We start from the raw sequence: 10,000 nt of genomic DNA, 5'->3' as shown, positions 1-10,000 counted from the left end.
AAACCGGAACTGTCGATGAGCCAAGAGAGAGAGAGTTGATGGAACAAAGGGCAGGGAGCTGGAGCCCTGAAGGCACAGTCTGGACCTGAACGCTGTCTCCATTCCTCTGTCATCTCTTCTCAGAAAAAGGGCACAATCCTAACCTGCAAATATTCCCTTACTTTGAGGAGTCCTCCGTGAGTGCCACTCACCTGCAGGATGCCAGTGCTGGAAAGTTGGTTAGAAGTTGGGCTTAAAGCAGCTAATTGGAGCTCTTCAAGGCGCTGCCTTTACTTTACTCAGCGTGTGGTTAGTCTGTGGAACTCCTTGCCACAGGATGTGGTGACAGCATCTGGCCTGGACGCCTTTAAAAGGGGATCGGACAAGTTTCTGGAGGAAAAATCCATTATGGGGTGCAAGCCATGATGTGTATGCGCAACCTCTTGATTTTAGAAATGGGTTATGTCAGAATGCCAGATGCAAGGGAGGGCACCAAGATGAGGTCTCTTGTTATCTGGTGTGCTCCCTGGGGCATTTGGTGGGCCGCTGTGAGATACAGGAAGCTGGACTAGATGGGCCTATGGCCTGATCCAGTGGGGCTCTTATGTTCTTATGCACTCTTGCCTCGCCTTGCCCTCGGAGGACAAAAGAGCACAGCAGGGCTCTCCTTAAGCCCATTGAATTCTACTGAGTCTGCTTTTATGCTGCATTTTGGCCCTAGAATCCATGGGTCATGTTCAACGGAAGCTAGTCATGACTACCATTGAAATTGATGTGGCACGAGTCATGGCTAAACGTAGATCCCATTCACTTCAGTGGATTCAGTTGTATCCAACTTTCTTTGTTCATGACCCCTTACCCCCACCCCTGTTTCCACAATAATACCAAAATAGTCTTTCTCCAGTCTGGCAAACCTTGAATTAATCAGAATACTGGATACCAACATATTTCTCCTAAAGCTTACAGATTTCCATAAACATCCAAGAAATGTTTTTTTTTCCCCCTTTTGTTTTTCTCTATTCCAACTAGCTTGTCCGTGGCAGAAATATGAGCCCACAGGGATTAAATTACCAGAGCTGTAGCATGTTGAGAAGAGATCCATATTTCTAGCCCTGGCTAACATTTACCTGAGCCGCATGGAGCAAAATTGAAATACGGGGATGCAGCAAATGTATCTTCTCAGAAATATTGGGGTGAGATAGATTTTTTAATGGAGTCAAATGAAGCATTTAGCTCCAAAGGACACCAGCCCTTTCAATGAGGGGACTCCTTGAATTAAATCCTCACATTTGGATACAATAATAAAGAAAGAAGAAAAAACAATATTACCTGTTTAAAGGGAGTATGAAAATCCAATTAAGTTTTGAATTTTAATTTCCTTGCATGCATGGGTTTGCTGCACTGTGAACAGAATGAAAATGTAAATGCCATTTCTCAGTGTTATCTCCATAATCCAGAGGCTAGAATATCCTGTCATAGTTATTTTGTCTGGCAAGGATAAAAAAAACAAACAGAATTTTAAACTAAATTTGCTGTAAATGGGCAAATAATAAAAAACGAACATCTTTTATTGTCTGATCTTTCTTTAATGTGGGCGTAACAGGCTGTTCTAAGGAGATGAGTTTTGACCGAAAGGGGGAAATGAATTTTGCTTGACACAGAAACAAAAAAGCAATATAATATTCCCCCCATAAGTGTGTGTGTGAGGGGGAAGTTATATAACAGGGATAGGGAGCCAGCAGCCCAGGACATTGATCTGCCCATTAGTGCTGGGAGAGCCCAATTATAATGGGGGCAGGTAAAGAGCTTCTAGAAGCCATATTTGGCCCATTGGTCTTAAGCTTGATACCCCTGCTCTAGAACCTGCAAATTGCTCACCAGGGACAAAAACCTCCAATGCCACCCTGGCCACCATCGTCAGGTAGCACATTGTCGACACCTGCAGAGCCCTTTTACATCAATTGCATCTTTTCTTGTCTCTGACAGTCAGCTGTCTTAGATGCCTGTGGTCCGACTGACAGGCGGGAGATGACTGCATTCAATGAAGTAATAAAAGGAATTGGGAGGAATTGATAAAGCTCTCAGGCTCACTCTCCAATCAACTGGCCTTCTACCTCGCTTTTGGTGGTTCTTAGGAAAGAAGAAAATGAGGTTCTTAAAGACATTGGACTGCTCTGTGCACTTTAATTTAAACATGCTTTGAAATGGTATGATAGACCCACATGACAGGGAATCAGAGGCAGGTCACAGTGCCATGCCGATCAGTTTCAAAGTTTATTGTAAACCTGGCTAGATTACAGCTCACCAAAAAGTCTATATGTCTTTCAAAACCTCATTTTTCCTTCCTCAGGTGTATGAAGAGGCTTAGAAAGCCAGGCAGCACCAAGATGTGGTGAAATGAGATGAGTGCGTACAGAGGTGAAATGAAATGAGTGGCTCTATCTGCTAGTTTGCAGTGGCTGTGATAGTTCATGGCCGTGTTTGCCCTGAGCAGTCCAAAAATGGGCACAAAAAATGAGCCTGAAAAACAAAGCTGAAAACATTTAAAGAGAGGAAGAGCTCTGCTTGCACGTACCCATAAGCATGCACTCAATCCACTGCCCATGAAAGAACATGACATGCAGGCTTTTAATTCGGGATGAGCTGAAATGGTGTGGTGAAAAAAAAAAGGAAATCATGCACACACCCTACTGAATCCCCCCCGGCCAATTTCAGTGATAATTCATGGAGCACATTCAGAGCGACAACATTTCCCTCACTCAGACTTGGCTTGGTAATGACACAATCTTAGTTGGCTACGCAGGTTGTGATGTCATCATGCTGGCTGCATGGTCCCTGATTGACTCTCTCCCTCCCTATTTACAATGTGTGGTGTAAAAAAAAAAAAAAAAAAAAGCAGCTTCATGAAGTGATATAGCCAGGGGGCAGGGGGGTACATTGCCCTGAGTGCCAGGCCTTGAAGGGTTGGCAAGGGAACTTGACACTAGTGGCCAAAATTGGTATTAATGAACAATACTACCATGCTATACATCATTCAATAGGTAATTTAATACAGAATGCAATGAAGCAAACTGCTTTGAATAGTCTGTATGCTATTAAAAGTTATAGCCAAACAACCAGAAAATGTCACCACAATTACTTCTGGATCGGTCACTTCTGGGGTTGACGCAAGACACGGCCCCAGGTGCCAGAGGGGCTGGCTGTGCCATTAGCTTCAGATTTAAAAAAAGAACGGGAAAAAGGAGATGGCTTCCAAATAGCTTCTTATTGATAAATGGTTCATCTATGATTTGGGCTGGATTATGGAGCTTGCAATGAGGCAGGAGGGATAGAATTTTCTTTGTTTCTGGTGGGGTTTCAGTCCCCAAGAGATCCTTCTGTGCATCTTCACTACACACATATCCTAATATTGGATCCCATTCATAAAAGGCTGGGGGGGGGGGTATTTTTGGAAGACAAAGACAAGAGCAAGACATTTAATTTACCTGGTGGGATGGCTTGTCTTCCTTTGTAAAGCATCAGACACTTTGCCAACCTCTCAGTTTGTTCCCCCATCTCCGCCCCCCAAATCTTTTCTCCACAGGAAAATAAAACAAAGAACCGCCGCTTATATTTGCATCAAGCAGCCATTCAGCCGCTAATTGCATAGTAATTGATACATGGTGACAATGTTCGTTGTGAATGTTGCGCCATTAAATATGAGGGCCCAAGGCCAGGATTCCAATGGTAATTTGCTACTGAGTTAACGGGACAGCTAGGAAAAGGCAACTGCCAATGGAGAACCCAAGCATCAGATAATGACCGAGGTAATCAACTAGGGTGTAAACTTGGTGCAGCTCTATTGATTTCATTGCAGCTTTGCAGATTTATAACGGCGGAGGATCTCATTTTCTGACGTGCTGGGGAAAAAAAAGAAGAAGACAGTATCCGGAATAAGCCTTGCCATTTGAAGTGTGTGTGTGTGTGTGTGTGTGTGTGTGTGTGTGTGTGTGTGTGAGAGAGAGAGAGAGAGAGAGAGAGAGAGAGAGAGAGATTGCTACAAATCAACAAAGAGTTTGAGTATTACAAAGTGGTACACTGGATTAAGAGATTAAGAAAATGACATTGCGCTGCAATGGAAATGCAGTAAGCTTTTGACAAATTGCCTCTTACATGAGTAGGGTATTGATGATACACAGGGAGCGCTGCACAGCCCCAGCTTTTAGGCTGCAATGACTTTAAAAGAAAATAGGAAGGAAGTGTATTTTGGGGAGACAAAACAAGCCATAGAAAGAGAGAGAAAGCTTTGTGGATTGAGGCTGCTTTATTTTCTTGAAGGGGGGTTTGCATTCACTGCTGTGTACTTGTTTCATAAGGATTTGGTTCTCAGTCTCCACTGAAATGCAGTGTAAACATCTTTTCCAGTATAACTGAATGCTTTCCACATGCGCTGCCTCCGACGCATTCTCGGCATCACCTGGCAGGACAAAGTTCCAAACAACACAGTCCTGGAACGTGCTGGAATCCCTAGCATGTATGCACTGCTGAAACAGACGCCTGCGTTGGCTCGGTCATGTCGTGAGAATGGATGATGGCCGGATCCCAAAGGATCTCCTCTATGGAGAACTCATGCAAGGAAAGCGCCCTACAGGTAGACCACAGCTGCGATACAAGGACATCTGCAAGAGGGATCTGAAGGCCTTAGGAGTGGACCTCAACAGGTGGGAAACTCTGGCCTCTGAGCGGCCCGCTTGGAGGCAGGCTGTGCAGCATGGCCTTTCCCAGTTTGAAGAGACACTTGGCCAACAGTCTGAGGCAAAGAGGCAAAGAAGGAAGGCCTATAGCCAGGGAGACAGGCCAGGGACAGACTGCACTTGCTCCCAGTGTGGAAGGGATTGTCACTCCTGAATCGGCCTTTTCAGCCACACTAGACGCTGTTCCAGAACCACCTTTCAGAGCACGATACCAGTCTTTCGAGACTGAAGGTTGCCAACATAGATAGTGCAATATTTATTCAAAGGCTGCACATCTTCCAGGCTTGCTGGGCTGAGATTTCAGAGGCAAGTCCTGGTGATGTCACGAGGGAGGGCTGGGCGATGTCACAAGAGTGACATTTTAGGAAACATTCCATTGTCACGGCTGAGTTGTGAGCATTAGCTTTGGGAGAATGTGAAGCAGCCTGGAGGCGTATTCAGGGTATGGCAGGTGTGGACGTTTGCCCTGGGCGCCCCTTGAATGGGGGCACCACGCCACAGAGTGGAGGGAATGCCTGAGGGGCAGCCAGATCAGAACTTTGCAATCTGGTTGCCCCTTTTCCTTCTGCTCAGTGGCACCCCTCCTTTTTCAAGTTGGAGCCTCCACAGCAGAAGGAACAGGGTGTTCCGCCAAATCTTCGAATCCTGCCGACTACGCCAATTTGTCCCGTCCAAATATCTCAACTCCCTTCTAATGCCCGCTTTTTGGCTAATTAACACCCTCTTTATCTCTAGAACAACCGCTGTGGTGTGCAAAGGAATGAACACAGAACTCCTTATCTACAGCAACTGCCCAAATTTATTGCTATGAACCCAGACAGTCCCTGCAAGTCCTCTTGTCCAGAGGCTTTCCCTCCCCAAAACTCCACTTAACTCAGTGGGTAAAGGTCTGAAGCCTCCAATTCAAGTCCAATCCGGTCTCCAAAGCACAGTCCAGTCTTCCCAGTCTTCTGTGTCCTCCAGCAGAGTCCTGGCAGTCCCCTTCTCCTGTAGGTCTGGGTCAGGTAGCCCTTTTGGTCTGGTTCCCTCCGGGTCAGGTAGCGTCTCCCTCTGGGTCAGGGTCCGGGTTTCCCTCTGGGTCAGCGTCCCACTTCCGGCTCGTCCTCTGGGTCAGCGTCCGGCTCCTTTGGTCCTTCTGAAGCTGCCTTTTATCCTTTGTGTCCCATTAAGTGCAAATGCAGCTCAGCTGTGAGCTACCTCCTTAGCTCCTTCAAAGCCCCATCAAGGTCAAATGAAGCTCAGGTGTCCAACCAGGTCTCCATTGGCCTTGACTGATTACAGCTGTGGAGCCAGCCCTACCCTTCCCAGAGCTATCAACCACCTGTCAAAACATGGAATCGCTGTCAACACCACATCATCCACCTGATGATCTTCTGATCTTCCATTACACAGGGGCAGCAGTCAGACTGAGGAACTGCTGCCACCAGCTCCCCTTCCTCCAGGAGAACCTGAAAGTGATGTCATGGTACCAGATCCAAGCTCTCTTGGAGGAGGCTTTGGTGGTGGTGGTGGCTTCGTGGTCTAGTTGCCACTCCCTGTTCCTTCTCCTAAGCTCCCACCTGAAGTGGCAGCCCTTCAAGTGGTGGAATGGGGTGGCAGTCAGACCATGAAGCCACTGCCACCACGCCTCCTCTTCCAGGAGAACCCGGAAGTGACACAGTGACGTCACAGCCCAGACACCGGAGTATCTGGGTACGCCACTGCCTGGCAGACAAGCAAGGAATCATGATTGAGGAATGAAGTTCTGGGGTCAGTACTAAGGTGGCTGGCCAGGTGGCAGGATTGAAAAGCAGGTCAGTCATCGAAGCCTAGGAGTCAAGGCAGAACCAAACAGGCAAGCCAGAAAACAAAATGAAGAGAACCAGGGAACCAAACCAGGAGTCATAGAATGGAAGGAACCAGAGCCAGGGGGACATGGTTGTTCAGGCAAAATCCAGCCCAAGCAGGCTATTTTGTAACAGCCTTTCCTTTTCAGCTAAGTAGGGCCAGTTGGGACCCGGAGAGCTCTAAACTGCAGTTCTGACAGCTTAGCGTACAGGGCTCTCCACTCCAACGTGGGAAGCTCCTGATATTTATTTAATAATGGCTCCTAGGGAGTGGCAACACGTCTCCATTGTCCTGATGCCTGACCTTAAAGGAATCCCAAAATCACTTAGCCCCCCTCCCCAAACATGACATATATTTCAACAGCTCCAGGCAGCCACAAATATGAACCTTGCGCCGAGTTAACAGGCTGACGTTGAGATTAGAAGAGGGAAAATCAAAAAAGCAATTACATTCCCAGGTATTATGCTAATACAATTATTGAAACTGCTAGCCCAAAACTGTTGATAAATTAGATAAGTAAAAGAGGCCGACCTGAAAGTGTATTTTAAATAACGCCGTTACGTCCCAAACGATCTCATATAATTGCTCTCCTGTGACCCAGCCTCCATTAAAAGTAAATTCCTTCCGAAAAAAATTATATGTTCGGCACACGATGATTAAAATAACAATATATTCTCTCCTCGGCTGGCAATGATGTTATGTAAAATATGAAGAAAGGAGGGCGGGAAATGAATTAGTCTGGGATGCGAAAAATTTATGGTGCACTGTCATTTTAATGAATTACGTTCCAAGAGTGTGAAGAGTTGGAGATCGTAAGCTCACCTTTCCAATAAAGCATTTTCCCCCTCCCAAATATAACTAGTGGGTTTGGGTTGTAGAAGGGGTGCAGGTTGGAGAGGAGACTGACTTAGCTTATTGAGTTTGGAATCTGACCCTGGACTATGACTTGGCTTAAGGACTTTGGACTTTGACTTGGATACTCTGACTGATTTGACTGACTACCTGGAATCTGGCCTTGGACTGTGACTCGGCTTATTGGCTCTGGACTCTGATTTGGCAACTCTCATTGGGGGACTTCAATTATCCTCATATTGACTGGGTCAATTTGTGTTCTGGTCATGATAAGGAAACCGGATTTCTTGACGTGCTAAATGACTGTGGCTTAGATCAGCTAGTCACGGAGCCCACCAGAGGACAGGTGACTCTGGATTTAATTTTGTGTGGTACGCAGGACCTGGTTAGAGATGTAAACGTTACTGAGCCATTGGGGAACAGTGATCATGCTGCGATCCGTTTTGACGTGCACGTTGGGGGAAGAATACCAGGCAAATCTCTAACAAAAACCCTTGACTTCCGACAGGCGGACTTCCCTCAAATGAGGAGGCTGGTTAGAAGGAGGTTGAAAGGGAGGGTAAAAAGAGTCCAGTCTCTCCAGAGTGCATGGAGGCTGCTTAAAACAACAGTAATAGAGGCCCAGCAGAGGTGTATACCGCAAAGAAAGAAGGGTTCCACCAAATCCAGGAGAGTGCCCGCATGGCTAACCAGCCAAGTTAGAGAGGCTGTGAAGGGCAAGGAAGCTTCCTTCCGTAAATGGAAGTCTTGCCCTAATGAAGAGAATAAAAAGGAACATAAACTGTGGCAAAAGAAATGTAAGAAGGTGATAGGGGAGGCCAAGCGAGACTATGAGGAACGCATGGCCAGCAACATTAAGGGGAATAATAAAAGCTTCTTCAAATATGTTAGAAGCAGGAAACCCGCCAGAGAAGCGGTTGGCCCTCTGGATGGTGAGGGAGGGAAAGGGGAGATAAAAGGAGACTTAGAGATGGCAGAGAAATTAAATGAGTTCTTTGCATCTGTCTTCACGGCAGAAGACCTCGGGCAGATACCGCTGCCCGAACGGCCCCTCCTGACCGAGGAGTTAAGTCAGATAGAGGTTAAAAGAGAAGATGTTTCAGACCTCATTGATAAATTAAAGATCAATAAGTCACCGGGCCCTGATGGCATACACCCAAGGGTTATTAAGGAATTGAAGAATGAAGTTGCAGATCTCTTGACTAAGGTATGCAACTTGTCCCTCAAAACGGCCACGGTACCAGAAGATTGGAGGATAGCAAATGTCACGCCTATTTTTAAAAAGGGAAAGAGGGGGGACCCGGGAAACTATAGGCCGGTCAGCCTAACATCTATACCGGGTAAGATGGTGGAATGCCTCATCAAAGATAGGATCTCAAAACACATAGACGAACAGGCCTTGCTGAGGGAGAGTCAGCATGGCTTCTGTAAGGGTAAGTCTTGCCTCACAAACCTTATAGAATTCTTTGAAAAGGTCAACAGGCATGTGGATGCGGGAGAACCCGTGGACATTATATATCTGGACTTTCAGAAGGCGTTTGACACGGTCCCTCACCAAAGGCTACTGAAAAAACTCCACAGTCAGGGAATTAGAGGACAGGTCCTCTCGTGGATTGAGAACTGGTTGGAGGCCAGGAAGCAGAGAGTGGGTGTCAATGGGCAATTTTCACAATGGAGAGAGGTGAAAAGCGGTGTGCCCCAAGGATCTGTCCTGGGACCAGTGCTTTTCAACCTCTTCATAAATGACCTGGAGACAGGGTTGAGCAGTGAAGTGGCTAAGTTTGCAGACGACACCAAACTTTTCCGAGTGGTAAAGACCAGAAGTGATTGTGAGGAGCTCCAGAAGGATCTCTCCAGACTGGCAGAATGGGCAGCAAAATGGCAGATGCGCTTCAATGTCAGTAAGTGTAAAGTCATGCACATTGGGGCAAAAAATCAAAACTTTAGATATAGGCTGATGGGTTCTGAGCTGTCTGTGACAGATCAGGAGAGAGATCTTGGGGTGGTGGTGGACAGGTCGATGAAAGTGTCGACCCAATGTGCGGCGGCAGTGAAGAAGGCCAATTCTATGCTTGGGATCATTAGGAAGGGTATTGAGAACAAAACGGTTAGTATTATAATGCCGTTGTACAAATCTATGGTAAGGCCACACCTGGAGTATTGTGTCCAGTTCTGGTCGCCGCATCTCAAAAAAGACGTAGTGGAAATGGAAAAGGTGCAAAAGAGAGCGACTAAGATGATTACAGGGCTGGGGCACCTTCCTTATGAGGAAAGGCTACGGCGTTTGGGCCTCTTCAGCTTAGAGAAGAGACGCCTGAGGGGGGACATGATTGAGACATACAAAATTATGCAGGGGATGGACAGAGTGGATAGGGAGATGCTCTTTACACTCTCACATAACACCAGAACCAGGGGACATCCACTAAAATTGAGTGTTGGGTGGGTTAGGAAAGACAAAAGAAAATATTTCTTTACTCAGCGTGTGGTCGGTCTGTGGAACTCCTTGCCACAGGATGTGGTGACGGCATCTGACCTGGACGCCTTTAAAAGGGGATTGGACGAGTTTCTGGAGGAAAAATCCATTATGGGGTACAAGCCATGATGTGTAT

Source organism: Tiliqua scincoides, chromosome 13 (assembly GCF_035046505.1).
Source record: "Tiliqua scincoides isolate rTilSci1 chromosome 13, rTilSci1.hap2, whole genome shotgun sequence".
Taxonomy (NCBI): Eukaryota; Metazoa; Chordata; class Lepidosauria; order Squamata; family Scincidae; genus Tiliqua; species Tiliqua scincoides.
The sequence above is the reverse complement of the archived record's forward strand: the minus strand, read 5'-3'. Positions refer to the sequence as shown.